Source organism: Nicotiana tabacum, chromosome 15, assembly GCF_000715075.1.
Source record: "Nicotiana tabacum cultivar K326 chromosome 15, ASM71507v2, whole genome shotgun sequence".
In the NCBI taxonomy this organism is placed as follows: Eukaryota; Viridiplantae; Streptophyta; class Magnoliopsida; order Solanales; family Solanaceae; genus Nicotiana; species Nicotiana tabacum.
In genome coordinates, this window is record NC_134094.1 from 29,638,366 (window position 1) to 29,657,305 (window position 18,940).

Consider the following 18,940-nt stretch of genomic DNA (forward strand, 5'->3'; position numbering starts at 1 on the left):
CGTACACTAAACATAGGCCGACAAGGCCATACAATCTTTTACGTACATGGCATATGTCTACAAGTCTCTAAGAGTAGATAAATACCATAAAAGTCGGGACAGGGCCCCGCCATACTAAACAATACACGTCCGAATCATACTGACTAAATAAGCATCTCCGGAGCAAATGGAGCTCACCAGCATCTTCCGTCTGAGCTGATAAACTACTTGGAGAACTCTCAACATGTGTATCGGTACCTGCGAGCATGAAACACAGCGTCTCCAGGCAAAAGGGACGTCAGTACAAATAAAGTACCGAGTATGTAAGGCATGACAGTAGTATGTAAAAGACATGAAAGAAATATGGAGTAAAATACTCAACTTGTAATTATGAATAGCTCTGTGAATCATGAAAATTTATAATGTCATGCGTGTGCGTATAAATGCCATACCATGCATAGGTATATGCGTACATAACATCATCAAGCCTCTGCGGGCATCCCATCATATCATCTCAGCCAATGTGGGCAAAATCATTAACGTATACCAGCTGATCAGGTGGTGGTGCGTATATAAAGCTATAACCTTTTCCCATATCCCATATACATATAATATATGCATATATAACGCCATCTGGTCAAGGGTCAATGTACATGTATAAATGAATACAATAAATAAGGAAGTAAATATATAAGATCTCTCGAAATATCATAAGACCCATGAACAGACGATATGATAGTAGGACATATGGGGAATCAAGAACATAGGCATCACTAGTATTTCTATGAATAGAGTCATTTATGAAAGTTGCGTATTTGCTCGTTTCGTTTATATCGTACGGATCATGCCAAAAGGAAACGAGGTATAGCCTTGACATACCTTATCTCCGTTGAGTCCTTAATACCTTCCAAGAAATTCTTCAAACAACTCAACCCAATCTACCACATCATAAGGAGATTCAAAATCAGTGCTGAGTAAAGGCTAAGTCCGCAACTTAAACTAGTAGCTCGTTTACGTAAATTTAGGCAGCATCTCCCCTGTAACTAGTCCCTCCTCCAATACCATATACCGACAACAACAAGAACACAACAATAACAATATGTAAGCATCATTTTCCAACCTTATATCCATAACAATATACCACAAAACAGCCCACACACCCTAATCACTTCATACATAAAATGACAACCAAAGTAATGTCAAATAACTAAAAATAATGTAACGACGAACGACCAGCACACCTATTCCATCATTATGTGGTATTTCTCCACACCATTTGTCCTCCAAAACTCTATTAAACAGTAGAAAAATATACAGCCCAAAGGCAACACGAAAGAATCAATAAAACAGTCCACTACAAGTCAAATAACTCGAACTCACGGCTTCCGATCACCGTCCCGTGAGTTCTAACTATTAGGAAACAAATTTATCAATATTCCTTGATATTTAAATACTTAAATATAGAAAGTACACGTTTTCTTAACTATGAAATACCTTCCAAAACTCAAACTATAAAGAAAAAGAGAGGCGATATAGCAATACTTACGTCATAGGGATCGTTTTAATGTTAACGCTTTTTGATTCCGTGCCCGGGATGATAATCTTTTTTGAAGCTCTTGAAGAGAGTTTAAGAGTAAAGTTAGGGGGTGTTATTTGGGTGTGTTCTCTGGGAAAATGGAGAAAGAGACGAGATGGTGTGTAAATATCCCATTTTAAAAAAAAGTCATACTTGGCACCCTATGATTGGCCCTTCTTCCAACGCTTATAACTTTTTATCCGGGTGTTGTATGAATGAACGATTAAGAGCGTTCGAAACTAAATACAAAGACCTTTAATTGGGTATATAATATGTCCCAAAAAGACCTCATATAGCACACAAAATTTATTTATCAAAAAGCTTTGTTACAAGGCAAATCCTTAGTCGGGTTTTTCCCAAACTTCATATTTTCTATCCAAATATCATATATAGCCATATTATGACTATAAAATCATTTAAATCATGATTAACAAGTCTTATATTCATTACGTCACCTTGCGACGCACATGGTGTAACACCTTTTCAACTTAAGCTTTCAACCTTGAGACTAAGTGTCTCAATTCATTCTGAAATCTCTCCGGACCCGAACCAACTACCCCGGCAAGTCACATAACAGTTATGAAGTACAGAATGAGCAGTAAATGGGGAAACGAGACTACAACTTTTAAAACGACTGGCCGGGTCATTACACTCTGGTATCTGCACAAGAAGTGCAGAGTGTAGTATGAGTACAACCGACCCCATGTACCCAGTAAGTGCCTAGCCTAACCTCGACGAAGTAGTGACGGGGCTAAGGCAGGTCACTTACATGAACTTGTACGCAATAATAATAATAATAATAATAATAATAATAATAATAATAATAATAATAATAATAATAATAATAATAATAATAACAACAACAACAACAACAACAATAATAGAAATAAAACATCTATCTTATTTCAACAGTTGAAGCAAACTCAGCAGTCATAATCAATTATTATTTCAATCAGTTCCCGTTGCGGCGTACAACCCGATCCAATAATATATTCATATTCAATTCCGTTACGGCGTGCAACCCAATCCCAATATATCTTTTCAATCAATTCTGTTGTGGCGTGCAACCCGCTCCCCCAATATATTTATTACAATCATTTCTGTTGCGGCGTGCAACCCGCTCCTCAAATAATATAATTTACCAATTTTAAAAAAAATATTACTCCAATAAATGTAACAATTAATATAAAATTATAAGACAACAAGCATACAATAATTATAATTTATTTAAAAATAAGTGATGACAAGTATCAATTAATTGTGGAAATTAAGGAGGAAAGAGGCAATTTAATAATTAGTATGTTAAATATCAAGTAGCAATTAAGTCATATAAATCAAATAAGCATGTAGCAATTATAGCATGGATTCAAGGCATAACATTGAGCAAGGAATATGAGAGAAACAATTAATATAATAATTAATTCATGATTTAAAATAATTTATGATTTTCAAATAATTAGGCAAACAATTAATTTGACGACGTATAGACACTCGTCACCTCGCCTATACGTCGTTCACATGAATTTCACATATTAAATAATTCAAGGGTTCTATTCCCTCAAGTCAAGGTTAACCACGCCACTTACCTCGCTTCACAACCAAATTCAAGATTCCAATAACCGTTTTCCTCGTGAATTCGTGTCTGAAAGCTTCAAATCTAGTCACAAACAATTCAATATACTCAACACGAATCCTAGGAATTAATTTCATATGAATTTACTAATTTTCGGATTAAAATCCGAAATTCATTTTAAAAATCGACAGTGGGACCCACGTCTCAAATACTGGAAAAACTCACGAAAATCGAACATCCGTTACGATACGAGTTCAACCATACAAAAATTATATTCCGACATCGGATTGACCTTTAAATCTTCATTTTACATTTTTTGGAAGATATTATAAAAATCTGACTTTTCTTCCATAAATTCACGGATTCATGATGTAAATGAGTATGAAATCATGAAATATAATCAATATAGGATAAGGAACACTTACCCCAATGTTTTCCCGTGAAAATCGCCCAAACATTGCCTAAACTGAGCTCCCAAACTCTATTTTTGTCAAAAAATGGCAAAACCCCCCGTTTATAGAGCATTTGTTGTTTTCTAGCACCACATGTAGCGTGGGGCGCTGCCTGTGGTGCAGTTTCCAGAATCCCAATAATTCCCAGTGCCGGGGCTAGTGCCCCACACTACCCTAGGCGCTGGTGGCGACGGAAAATCTTTCTTGACACGGAAATGGGCATAACTCTCTCATACGATGCTCGAATTCGACGATTCCTTTTGCTATGGCTCCGAAATTTCAATACGTGTGATGACCCAATATGCCATTTTTTACTTTTAACTTCATTTATGTATTCCAAGACCTCTAATAGCTCCATTCAGCCTTCCTCAATTTGCGTTCACAATCCCTATGTTTCGGAAAATCTTTATGTGAAAAACCAAAGAAAATGTGAATTTTTGCCTTTAAAACTCATTTGAGTTGACTTCGGCTAATGTTTTGAGAAAATGGATCCAGATCAGTATTTTGACGGTTCTGATGGATCTGTATCATGATTTGGGACTTGGGCGTATGCCCGGAATCAAATTTGGAAGTCCCTAGCTTGAATTATCGCCATTTGACGGAAACTAGAAATTTAAAGGTTTAAAGAATTCTTAAATTTGGCCATAATTAGATTTTTTTGATACTGTGTCCCAATTTGGATTCTGAGAGTTCAATCAGCTTCGTAATGATATTTATGACTTATGTACAATATTTGAAGTTATTCCGAGGTGCGTAGGCACGTTTTCAGTTAGTTTTTGAAAAACTAAAATAAAATAAAAGGTTTGATTTTATAAAGCTTGAGTTTCTAAAGTTTGACCGGAGTTTGACTTTTGGGCAAACGATTCCGGAATGGAATTTTGATGATGTTAATAGCTTCGTATGGTGATTTTGGACATAAGAGTGTGTCCGGATATTTATTTGAATGTCCGTAATCGATTAGGCTTGAAATGAAGAAAATAGGAAGTTAAGTTTGGAAGTTTGACCGGGGAGTTAACTTTTGATATCGGGATTGAAATCCGATTCTGGAAATTGAAATAGCTTCGTTATGTCATTTATGACTTGTGTGAAAAATTTGAGGTCAATCGGACTTGATTTGATATCTCTGTTGTACTGGTCTGAATTTTGGAGGCTCATATCTCACAATCTATAAGGAATTTGGAGATGATCCAAAAGTTAAAGTTGTACCCCTTTGTGTTTAGTTTTCAGAAAAATAATCCATTTGTCATTTGGAGTTGTGTACAAAACGTTATAATGGATACACTACAGGCTGTCTGGGAAGAGTTTGGAAATCTCTGTTGCACATGACTGACTTTGGAAGCTTATATCTTGCAATCTATAAGGAATTGGGAGATGAGCAACAAATGAAAGTTATAGTTCTTGGAGTCTAGTTTTCTGAAAGTTAAACCATTGATCAATTGGAATTTTGTACAATAGGTTATCACCATTATACTAGAGGCTATCTAAGAAGAGTTTGAAAATGGTTGTTGAGGAATTTGTTCATCGCGAACGCGAAGGGAGGGTCGAGAACGCAAAGAACATACCCCTAGGCAGCAGAATAAAGTCCAAATTCGTCTCATTCTTCCATTTTTGGACCAAGGGAGCTCGGGTGAGGCGATTTTTCGAGTGTTTTTCAAGGAAAATATTAGGGTAAAAATTCTTAACTTTATTTTGGTTAAATTACATGAATCTATTGTTTTTTTTATCACTAAATTAGTGAATTGGGTTGAAAATGGTCGAAATCCTCTAGACTTTAATTTAAGATTTGAAGGGCGATCCATTATTGGAATTTGATAATTTTGGTATGGTTGAACTCGTATCAGAATGGGTGTTCGGATTTCGTAAAAATTATGTCGGGTTCCGAGGGGCGGGCCCCGCGTTGACTTTTTAGAATAAGATTTTAGGTTGCTGTTTTATTATCCAGAATTATTTTCGATAAATTTTAATGAAGTTATACAATTAATTTGGATAGATTTGAGATGTCCGGAGGTCAATTCAAGTAAGAAGGCTATTTTGGAATATCGGCCTAACTTCAAAAAGGTAAGTATCTTGCCTAACCTTGAGTGGGGGAAAATTCCCTTAGGCATTGAGTCTTATGTGGAAATTGTGTGATTGAAAACCATGTACGCGAGGTGACGAGTACATACTTGGTTTATATGTGCAAATTATATCGGTTTAAATTCGTAGACACCCTTATGTATTAAATTGGAAAATTGTTGGAACATAGTAAATCCTTTATTTGTCATGCCTCATTCCTTATTTGTCGAGTTTGTATTTTATATGATTATTTGGGGTGATTGCCAATTGGATTTTTATGCGAATTCCATGTGTTCGTTGATTTGATATTTATTGGAATTAATTTTATTATGGATTTTCTATCTGTAAATAATTAATTAAATAAGTTTAAATTGAGGCGTTAATATATTTATCAAAAAAATTTGGATTAAAGAAGGTGTTGTCCTATGCTGAGTTACTTTTCCATCACTGTTGTTTTTTTAAGGTTTTATATACATTGTGTGGAGCCTTGGACTATTTGTTGAGAAATTTATTGATTCTACTACATCTTTGGAATTTGGTTGTGGTCACTGGCAAATTGTGATATGAATTATCATATTGTGTTGTGGTTTAAACACTCTCCTTGATGTTATTTATGCTTCCTACCTTGCTTGTTAATGATATACATGCTCTTGGTATGGAAGATTGTAAAGCACGAAGGGTGATGCTGTGCCATTTGAATTATATTATCATGTGAGGGAGAGTGTAAAGCACGAAGGGTGATCCTGTGCCATTTGTGAGTGTAAATCACGAAGGGTGATGTCGTTCCATTGAGAGTGTAAAGCACGAAGGGTGATCCCGTGTCATTTCAATTATATTATCACGTGAGGATGAGAGTAAAAGCACGAAGGGTGATGCCGTGTCATTATTTTTATATTATCATATGTTCATGGCACAAAGGGTGTTTTCGAGCAGGCGAGGATATGAGACATACATTATATTGTGATATCTGTTCGTTGTGTATGCATTCACGCCTTTATCTTGAGATGTTATTGTGCACCTATGTTTTCTATGTGACTTGTAGTCGTTGTTGTTGCATGTGTGCCTCCCACTTTATTTCTTTTATTGTTATTGGCATTTATCCCACCTAGTTGGTACTTTTATATGTATGCTCGGTGATAAGGAGAATAATGCACGAAAGAGATAAATGTACGAAGAGTGTTACCGTGCCAATTGATTTGATCTACATATATACATTGGGTGAGAACGAGACAAGTGCACGAAGGTATTGTCGTGCCATTTGATGTGATATATTGAATATATTTCTCACACCAGGAAAGTTAAATGAGATGCCACATGGTGACTTTTATTTGAAAGAATTATATTCAAAAGATATTTATTTGAAAGAATTATATTTGAAAGATATTTACTTGAAAGAATTATATTTGAAAGATATTTACTTGAAAGAATTATATTTGAAGGATATTTACTTGAAAGAAATATATTTGAAAGATATTTATTTGAAAGAATTATATTCGTAAGATATTTATTTGAAGGAAGTATATTCGGGATATATTTAATTGTATGGATTACATTCTAAAGATTTTTATTTGAAAAACTTATAGATAAAAGATGTATATTTTGAAAGACTTGATTAATTGGTTGTACTTGTATTTATTATTTGTTTGAGCACTATTTATGGTGTTCTTGCTGCCTTGCTGTTTAAATTACTAGTTGATTGGTGTTGCTATCACTGCTATTTGTTTTCTATTATTTTTGTATGCTATATTGCACATGTTATTTGACTAGTGAGTGTCTTGACTGTACCTTATCACTACTCCACCGAGGTTAGTCTTGATACTTACTGGGTACCGACTATGGTGCACTCATACTACATTTCTGCACATTTTTGTGCAGAGCCAGGTATTGAAGATATTGGATCCAGACAGAGATTAGAGTATGATCGCAAGGATTCAAGGAAGGACTGCTTGGTCGTCGCAGTTCCTTGGGGTCTTTTCATTTTATTATACAGTTAATTTCTTATTCGAACAGTATTGTACATTCAGTCCTCGAGATCATTCCATGTATTCAGTTAGAGTTTGTGACTCAGTATTAACAGTCTTGGGAGGTTGTATTAAATTATATAATTTTAAAAAAGGGCTTGAATTGTTATTAAAATCGGCTTACCTAGTCTTAGAGTCTAAGTGTCATCACGACGCCTGGGGTGGGATTTTGGATCGTGACAATACGGATCTAATGCTTAAATCAAAACTAGATTTGGAGCTCATTTGCTTAATGTGATACCACTTATTCTTGAAGAAATGACGTCGAAACATTCTAGAATATTCAAATTAAATTCTGTTAACCATCCGAAATCCACCTCAACCAAATATACCAACAAATCCTAAAACATCATAAGAACTTACTCGGGGGGTCTCAAATCACGTCAAATAACGTCGAAATTATAATTCACACCTCAATTCGGACTTAAGAATTTCAAACTTTTTTCACTTTATAAAACCCGCGCTGAAACGCATTAAATTAATCTGGAATGATTTTAAATTTGGTACACAAGACATAAATGACATAACGGAGCTATTTCAACTATTGAAATCTCAATCCGAGTCCGATATCGATAAAGTCAAATTCACGGTCAAACATTGGAAATCTTTAACCTTTAGATTTCTAGTTTCCGTTAAATGGCGATAATTCGAGGAAGGGATCTCCGAATTCGATTCCCGGCATACGGTGTCACGACACAAAATTCCCCGCTTCGGGACCGTGATGGCACCTAACATTTCACTTGCTAGGCAAGCCAACGTTAGAATATAATTAGCCATTTTAACACAATTTTAAATTAATTAATAACAAAGAAACAAATGTGGAAGTAAAGTCTGAAATAAAGTGAATACTCCATATTACTAGCGATGTATGAATACCATCCCAGAACTGGTGTCACAAGTGCACGAACTTCTAGAATGATACAAACAAGGATCTAAACAAAATAAAGTTATCTGAAAGAAAGCACACAACTAAAATAAAGTAGAAGGGGACTTTATAGCTGCACGTGCAGCTATACCTCAAGTCTCCACTGGTAGCTGAATCCGAGTAAATCTATAGTACGCCGTTGGGACCAACTTCGAAATCTGTACAAGAAGTGTAAAGTGTAGTATGAGTACAACCGACCCCATGTACTCTGTAAGTGTCGAGCCTAACCTCGACGAAGTAGTGACAAGGCTAAGGCAGGTCATTTATATTAACATGCACACAATAATAGTGATAACAACAATAATAAAAATAAAACATGTAACTCATTTCAACAGTTGAAACCAACTCGGCAGTCATAACCAATTACTGTTTCAATCAATTTTCGTTGCGGCGTGCAACCCGCTACAATGATATAATTCTTCAATAAGTTTCTATTGCGGAGTACAACCCACTCCAACAATATAAACCTAAAATATAATCCGTTGCGGCATGCAACCCGATCCCCAATATATTCCTTTTCATGTCCGTTGCGGCGTGCAACCCGCTCCAGCAATATAAAATTAACAAATCTTGATTGTAATAAAAATACTCTAATAAATACTAGATTCAATACGAAATTATTAGACAACAAAGCATACAATGATTAAAATTTAATCAGGAAATAAGTAATAACAAGTAACAATTAATTGTGGAAAATCAGGGAGAAAATAGGCAAATTTTATATTTAATATGCTAAGTGTCAAGTAGCAATTAAAACACATAAATCAAATAAGCATGTAACAATTATTGCATGAATTCAAGAATTAATAATTGACAAGGAATATGAGAGAAACAATTATTATAACAATTAATTCAGGTCTTAAAATAATTTATGATTTTTAACTAATTATGCAAACAATTAATTTGATAAAGTATAGGCACTCGTCACCTTGCCTATATATCGTTACACATGAAATTTACGTAACAAATAATTCAAAGGTTCTATTCCCTCAAGTCAAGGTTAACTATGACACTTATCTCGCTTTGCAACCAAATTCAAAATTCCAATAAACCTTTGTCTCATGAATTCATGTCTGAAATCCTCAAATCTAATCATAAACAATTCAATATACTCAATACAAATCATAGGAATTAATTCCATATGAATTTACTAATATTCCGGATTAAAATCCAAAATTCATCTAAAAAATCAACAATGAGACCCACGTCTCGAATCTCGAAAAAACTTAAGAAATTCGAACACCCGTTCCGAGACGAGTCCAACCATATAAAAATTATCAAATTCCGGTGTCAATTGGACTTTCAAATCTTAATTTTTTGTTTTTGGAAAGTTTTACAAACATTTCAATTTCTTCCATCTACATTCGAAATAAATGATGAATATAGACATGGATTTATGAAATATAATCACTTTTGGTTATAGAACACTTATCCAATTAAAAGTCGTGAAAAAACCCTCTTGACATCGCCCAAATCCGAGACTCAAAACTCAAAAATGAGTAAAAATGACTAACTCCCGATTTTATATAGTCTTTCCAGCATTTTCGCATTTGTGGACGAATTTCCGCATCCGCGAGCTCACATTTGCGAGAAAAATCTCGCATCTGCGAAATGGGCTTGCCCAGCGTGTGTCCGCATCTGCGAAAATTGAGCCGCATTTGCGGCTGCGCAAAAGCACAAGAAGGAGTCGCATTTGCGGTACCTTCCGTATTTGCGAAGGCCAAGCCGCAGAAGAGGTGGTCGCATCTGCGACCATTTTCTCGCAGAAGCGAGTAGGCCGCCCAAAAGTCGCACGTGCGAAACACTAGAACCAGACCTACAAACCTTTACAAAAATGATCTCGAAACACATCTGAAACTCACCCAAGCCATTCAAATCCTCGTCCAATTATACCAACCAATTCCATAACATAATACGGACTTACTCGGGGTCTCAAATCAAATCAAACAACACCGAAATTATAATTCACACCTCGATTCGGACTTTTGATTTTCAAACTTTAAAATTTTCAATACTCGTGCCAAAACATATTAAAAGAATCCGGAATGACTTCAAATTTGACACACAAGTCATAAATGACATAACAGAGCTATTCCAAAATCCAAAATCGGATTCCAAGCCCGATATCAAAAAGTCAAATCCGTGGTCAAACTTTGGAATCCTTTAGCCTTTAAATTTTTAGTTTCCGTTAAATGGCCATAACTTGAGCTAGGGATCTCCAAATTAAATTTCAGGCATACCCCTAAGTCCCAAATCACGAGAAGGGCCTAATCCGGGTCCGTTTGTTAAAAATGTTGACCAAAGTCAACTTAATTGAGTTTTAAGACTCTATTTCACTTTTTAATCAATTTTTCACATAAAAACTTTCCAAAAAAAGGAATGATAAATAGTATTATTTGAGGTCTCACAACACAAAAATAATTATTAAATTTAAAGATGACCTCTTGAGTCATCACATTCTCCACCTCTAAAACAAGCGTTCGTCCTCGAACGGAATTAGAAAAGTACCTGAGCTGGTAAAAAGGTGTGGATATTTACTTCGCATGTCCGACTCGGACTCCTAGGTAGCTGCTTCTACCGGCTGACCCCTCTATTGCACCCAAACTGAAAGATAATACTTAGACCTCAACTGTCGGACCTACAGGGCTAGAATAACTGTTGGCTTCTCTTCATAAGTAAAATGTTTGTCCAATTGGACTGAGCTGAAAGCTAACACATGGGACAGATCACCATGATATTTTTGGAGCATAGACACATGGAACACTGTATGGACCGCTGATAAACTAGGTGGTAATGTAAGCATGTAGGCTACTTCGCCCACCCTTTCAAGAATTTTGAAGGGTCCTCCTATATACCTAGGGCTCAACTTGCCCTTCTTTCCAAATCTCATTACACCTTTCATAGGTGAAACCTGGAGCAATACTCTTTCTCCAACCATGAATGCAATATCATGAACCTTACGGTCGGCATAACTCTTTGGCCCAGACTGAGTTGTACGAAGTCGATCTTGAATAATTTTGACCTTATCCAAGGCATCCAGCACCAAATCGGTACCCAACAACCGAGCCTCTCCCGGTTCAAACCAGCCAACTGGCGAACGACACCGTCTCCTATATAATGCTTTATATGGAGCCATCTAAATGCTCGACTGGTAGCTATTATTATAGGCAAACTCCGCAAGTGGCAAGAACTGATCCCAAGAACCTCCAAAGTCTATAACACAAGCGCGAAGCATATATTCTAATATTTAAATAGTGCGGTCTGACTGTCCGTCTATCTGTGGATGAAATGATGTACTCAACTCAACCAGCGTACCTAACTCACGCTGCACAGCCCTCCAGAAGTGTAAGGTAAACTGCGTACCTCCATCTGAAATAATATACACAGACACACCGTGAAGGTGAACAGTCTCACGAATGTAAATTTCAGCTAATCGCTCTGAAGAATAGGTAACTGCCACTGGAATGAAATGTGCCGACTTGGTCAGCCTATCCACAATAACCCATAATGCGTTGAATTTTCTCTGAGTCCGTGGGATCCCAACAACAAAATCCATAGTGATACGCTCCCACTTCCACTCAAGAATTTCTAACTTCTTAAGCAAACCACCAGGTCTCTGATGCTCGTACTTGACTTTGTTGACAATTTAGACACCGAGGTACATATGCAACTATATACTTCTTCAATCTCCTCCACCAGTAATGTTGCTGCAAATCTTGATACATTTTGGCGGCACCTGGATGAATAGAATATCGGAAACTGTGGGCCTCTTCCAGAATTAATTCACGAAGCCCATCCATATTAGGCTCACAAATACGAACCTGCATCCGTAGAACTCCATCTTCCGCCACAACAACCTATTTGGCATCACCGTGTCGTATCGTGTCCTTAAGGACGAGCAAATGAGGATCATCATATTGTCGCTCTCTGATATGCTCATATAAAGAAGATCAAGTGACTGTGCAAGCTAGAACCTGACTGGGTTCTGAAACATCTAACCTTACGAACTGATTAGCCAAAGTCTAAACATCTGCAGCTAACAGTCCCTCACCAACCGGAATATAAGCAAGGTTGCCCATACTCACAGCCTTTCTACTCAAAGTATAGGCCACCACATTTGCCTTTCCGGGGTGATACAAAATGGTGATATTATAATCTTTCAACAACTCCAACCATCTTCTCTGCCTCAAATTGAGATCTTTTTGTTTGAACAGATACTGAAGGCTACGATGATCAGTAAATACCTCACACGAGACACCGTAGAGGTAATGCCTCCAAATATTCAGCGCATGAACAATGGCTGCCAATTCTAAGTCATAAACAGGATAATTCTTCTCGTGAACTTTCAATTGCTGTGACGCATATGCAATCACCCTGCCATCTTGCATCAATACTGCACCAAGCCCAATGCGAGATGCATCACAATACACCGTATAAGATTCTGAACCTATGGGTAATACCAACACTGACGCCGTAGTCAAAGCGGTCTTGAGCTTCTGAAAGCTCAACTCACACTCGTCTGACCATATGAATGGGGCACCCTTCTGGGTCAATTTGGTCAATGGAGATGCTATAGACAAAAATCCCTCCACAAACCAGCGATAATATCCTGCCAAACCTAGGAAATTCTGGATCGCTGTAGCTAAAGTAGGTCTAGGCCAATTCTGAACTACCTCAATCTTTTTAGGATCCACTTTTATGCCTTCAGCCGATACAACATGCCCTAAAAAGGCAACTGAGCCTAATCAAAATTTACACTTTGAAAATTTGCATATAACTGATTATTCTTCAAAGTGTGAAGCACAATCTGAAGGTGTTGCTCATACTCCTCTCGACTGCTGGTGTAAATCAAGATGTCATCAATGAATATAACCACAAACGAATCCAGATAGGGCTTGAACACCCGATTCATCAAATCCATAAATGTTGTTGGGGAATTTGTCAGCCCAAATGACATCACTAGGAATTCATAATGCCCATACCGAGTCCGAAAAGCAGTCTTAGGGACATCAGATGCCCTAATCTTTAACTGATGGTAACCATACCTCAAGTCGATCTTTGAAAACACCTTGGCACCCTGAAGTTGATCGAATAAGTCATAAATTCTTGGAAGTGGATACTTGTTTTTGATAGTAGCCTTGTTCAACTACCGATAATCTATACACATCCACATTAAGCCATCTTTCTTCTTAACAAATAGTACAAGTGCACCCCAGGGCGAGATATTGGTCTAATGAATCCCTGATCAAGCAAGTCTTGTAACTCCTCCTTCAATTCTTTCAACTCCGATGGGGCCATACGGTACGGTGGGATAGAAATGGGCTGAGTGCCCAGAGCTAAATCGATATCTCTGTCCGGTGGCATCCCCGGCAGATCTGCAGGAAATACATTTGGAAATTCACGGACAACTGGAACTAAATCCATAGAAGGAACTTTCGTGCTGCGATCGCGAATATAAGTCAAATAAGCTAGACACCCCTTCTCGACCATACGACGAGCTTTCACATAAGAGATAACCCTGCTGGTAGAATGACTAGGAGTTCCTTTCCACTCTAATTGAGGTAACCCTGGCATAACTAGGGTTACCGTCTTGGCATGACAATCTAATATAGCATGATAAGGTGACAGCCAATCCATACCCAATATGACATCAAAATCTACCATATCAAGAAGTAGAAGATCCACACTAGTCTCAAGACTCCCAATAGTAACTACACACAAACGATAGACATGATCTACTACAACAGAATATCCTACCAGTGTGGACACACACACAGAAGCACTTAGAGAATCACGAGGCACAACCAAATATGAAGCAAAATAGGAGGACATATAGGAATAAGTAGATCCTGGATCAAATAGAACTAAAGCATCTCTATGGCAAACTAGAACAATACCTGTGATCACGACATCGGAGGACTCAACCTCAAGCCTAGCTGGAAAAGCATAAAATCGAGGTTGGGCCCCACCACTCTGAACTGCATCTCTGGAACGACCTCTAACGGCCTGACCTCCACCTCTAATGGTCTGACCTCCACCTCTAGCTGCCTGACCCCTACCTCTAGCTACGAGAGAATAAGAATAAAATGGTTCAATCATCTATGATAGAATAAAATCGCACGACAGAATAAGAAAGAAGTGATATTGTTCCTAAACTTTATAGCCTCTGAAAGATAAGTACAGACGTCTCCGTACCGATTCTTCAGACTCTACTAAGCTTGCTCGTGACTCGTGAGACCTATGTAACCTAGTGCTCTCACACCAACTTGTCACGACCCAAACTTCCCCCTTCGGGACCATGATGGCGCCTAACATTTCACTTGCTAGGCAAGCGAACGTTAGAATATAATTAGCCATTTAAATATAATTTTGAATTAATTAATAACAAAGAAACAAATGCGGAAGTAAAGTCTGAAATAAAGTGAATACGCCATAATACTAGCGATGTCTGAATACCATCCCAGAACTGGTGTCACAAGTGCACGAACTTCTAGAATGATACAAACAAGGGTCTAAACAAAATAAAGCTATCTGAAAGAAAGCACACAACTAAAATAAAGTAGAATAGGACTTTATAGCTGCACGTGCAGCTATACCTCAAGTCTCCACTGGTAGCTGAATCCGAGTAAATCTATAGTACGCCGTTGGGACCAACTTCGAAATCTGTACAAGAAGTGCAAAGTGTAGTATGAGTACAACCGACCCCGTGTACTCTGTAAGTGCCGAGCCTAACCTCGACGAAGTAGTGACAAGGCTAAGGCAGGTCATTTATATTAACATGTACACAATAATAGTGATAACAATAATAATAAAAATAAAACATGTAACTCATTTCAACAGTTGAAACCAACTCGGCAGTCATAACCAATTACTGTTTCAATCTATTTTCATTGCGGCGTGCAAACCACTCCAACAATATAATTCTTCAATAAGTTTCTATTGCGGCGTACAACCCACTCCAACAATATAAACCTAAAATATAATCCGTTGCGGCGTGCAACCCGATCCCCAATATATTCCTTTTCATTTCCGTTGCGGCGTGCAACCCGCTCCAGCAATATAAAATTAACAACTCTTGATTGTAATAAAAATACTCTAATAAATACTAGATTCAATACGAAATTATTAGACAACAAAGCATACAATGATTAAAATTTAATCAGGAAATAAGTAATAACAAGTAACAATTAATTGTGGAAAATCAGGGAGAAAATAGGCAAATTTTATATTTAATATGCTAAGTGTCAAGTAGCAATTAAAACACATAAATCAAATAAGCATGTAACAATTATTGCATGAATTCAAGAATTAATAATTGACAAGGAATATGAGAGAAACAATTATTATAACAATTAATTCAGGTCTTAAAATAATTTATGATTTTTAACTAATTATGCAAACAATTAATTTGATAAAGTATATGAACTTGTCACCTTGCCTATAGATCGTTACACATGAAATTTACGTAACAAATAATTCAAGGATTTTATTCCCTCAAGTCAAGGTTAACCACGACACTTACCTCGCTTTGCAACAAAATTCAAGATTTCAATAAATCCTCAAATCTATTCATAAACAATTCAATATACTCAATACAAATCGTAGGAATTAATTTCATATGCATTTACTAATGTTCCAGATTAAAATCTAAAATTCATCTTAAAATTCAATAGTGGGGACCACGTCTCGAATCTCGGAAAAACTTACGAAATCCGAATACCCATTCCGAGATGAGTCCAACCATATTAAAATTATTAAATTCTGATATCAATTGGACCTTCAAATCTTAATTTTTCATTTTTGGAAAGTTTTACAAAACATTCAATTTCTTCCATCTAAATCCGAAATAAATTATGAATATAGATATGGATGTATGAAATATAATCACTTTTGATTATAGAACACTTACTCAATTCAGAGACGTGAAAAACCTCTTTGAAATCGCCCAAATTAGAGACTCAAAACTCATAGGGCCTGACGCGTTCGCGATCAGCAGCAGCCCGAGTGGCTTTCGCGTTCGCGAGTCCTCCTTCACTTTCGCGAAGGCTGTTCCCCCTGGCCTTTGCGAGCCAATGCTCGCGTTCGCGTAGAAGAATGGCTGACCCCTCCTCCAAGTCCCTAAAGCTTCACGTTCGTGAGGAGCTGGTCGCTTTTGCAATGGGTAAGGCCCCCACTGCTTCGCGTTCGCGACCCAGCTACCGTGTTCGCGATTAAGAAAATCACCCTGCCCCAGTTTACTCTTCGCGTTTGCAGGATTACCTTCGCGAACGCGAATAAGAATACACCAGATATCAGTTGAAGCACAAAAAACCAGATTTCTAAGTGCAAAAAGCTTCTATAGCCTTTCCGAAACTCACTCGGGCCCTCGGTGCTCCAAACCATTCATACACACAAGTCCTAAAACATCATACGAACTCACTCGCGCGATAAAAACACCAAAATAATGCCTAGAACTACGAATCAGACACCAAGACAAAGGAAATTTTCAAGAAAACTTTAAAACTTCTATTTTCACAACCGAACGTCCGAATCACGTCAAATCAACTCCGTTTCTCACCAAATTCGACAGACAAGTCAAAAATATTATAGTGGACCTGTACCGAGCTCCGGAACCAAAATACGGATCCGGTATCAACAAGACCAAACATTAGTCAATTCTAAAAATCATTAAACTTTCAAACTTTTATTTTTTCATCAAAATTGCATAACTCGAGCTAGGGACCTCCGAATTCGATTCCGGGCATACGCCCAGGTCTCAAATTAAGATACAGACCCACCGGGATCTTCAAAACACGGATCCAGATCCGTTTACTCAAAATGTTGACTGAAGTCAATTCAAATTAATTTTAAGGCAAAAATTCTTATTTTTATCAGTTTTTAACATATAAGCCTTCCGGAAGAATACCCGGACTGCGCATGAGGGAAGGCTAAAATGAGGTTTTTGAGACCTCAAAATACAAAATTAGGTTTTAAAACATGAGATGGCCTATCGGGTCATCACATTCTCCACCTCTAAAATAATCGTTCGTCCTCGAACGGACATAGAAAAGTACCTGGGCTGGTGAAAAGATGTGGATATCTACTCCGCATGTCCGAATCGGAATCCCAAGTAGCTTCCTCGATGGGCTGACCTCTCCACTTCACTCGAAATGAAGGATAACTCTTCGATCTCAACTGATGAACCTGTGAGGCTAGAATAGCCATTGGCTCTTCCTCGTAAGTCAAATCCTTGTCCAGCTGGACAGAGCTCAAATCTAACACGTGTGACGGATCGCCGTGATACTTCCGGAGCATGGACACATGGAACACCGGATGAACTGCTGATAAGCCTGGTGGGAATGCAAGCTTGTAAGCCACCTCTCCCACTCTTTCAAGAATCTCGAAAGGTCCGATATACCGAGGGCTCAACTTGCCCTTCTTCCCGAACCTCATCACACCCATCATGGGTGATACCCGGAGCAACACTCTCTCTCCGACCATGAATGCAACATCACAAACTCTACGGTCGGCATAACTCTTCTTCCTGGAATGTGCTGTGCGAAATCCATCCTAAATAGCCTTGACCTTATCCAAGGCATCCTGTACCAAACCTGTACCCAGCAACCGAGCCTCCCCCGGCTCAAACCATCCAACCGGCGATCGATACCATCTACCATATAATGCCTTATAGAGAGCCATCTAGATGCTCGACTGGTAGTTGTTTTTGTAGGCGAACTCTACAAGGGGCAAGAACTGATCCCGGAATCCTCCGAAGTCTATAACACATGCGCGGTGCATATGCTCCAAGATCTAAATAGTGCGCTCGGACTGTCCGTCCGTCTAAGGATGAAACAATGTGCTCAACTCAACCCGCATGCCCAACTCACATTGTACTGACCTCCAGAAGTGCGAGGTGAATTGCGTACCTCGATCAGAAATGATAGATACGGGCACACCGAGCTACATAAGCAACTATATCCTTCTTCATCCTCCTACACCAATAATGCTGCCGCAAGTCCTGATACATCTTGGCGGTGCCCGGATGAATAGAATAACGGGAACTGTGGGCCTCCTCAAGAATTAACTCATGAAGTCCATCCACATTATGCACACAAACACGACCCTGCATCCTCAAAACTCCGTCATCTCCAACAGTAACCTGCTTGGCACCACCGTGCTGTACTGTGTTCCTAAGGACCAACAAATGAGGGTCCTTATACTGCCGATCTCTGATGCGCTCAAATAAAGACGACCGAGCGATTGTACAAGCTAGAACATGGCTGGGCTCTAAAATGTCCAACCTCACAAACTGGTTGGCTAAAGCCTAAACATCTGATGCAAGCGGCCTCTCACCGACTGGAATGAACGCAAGGCTGCCCA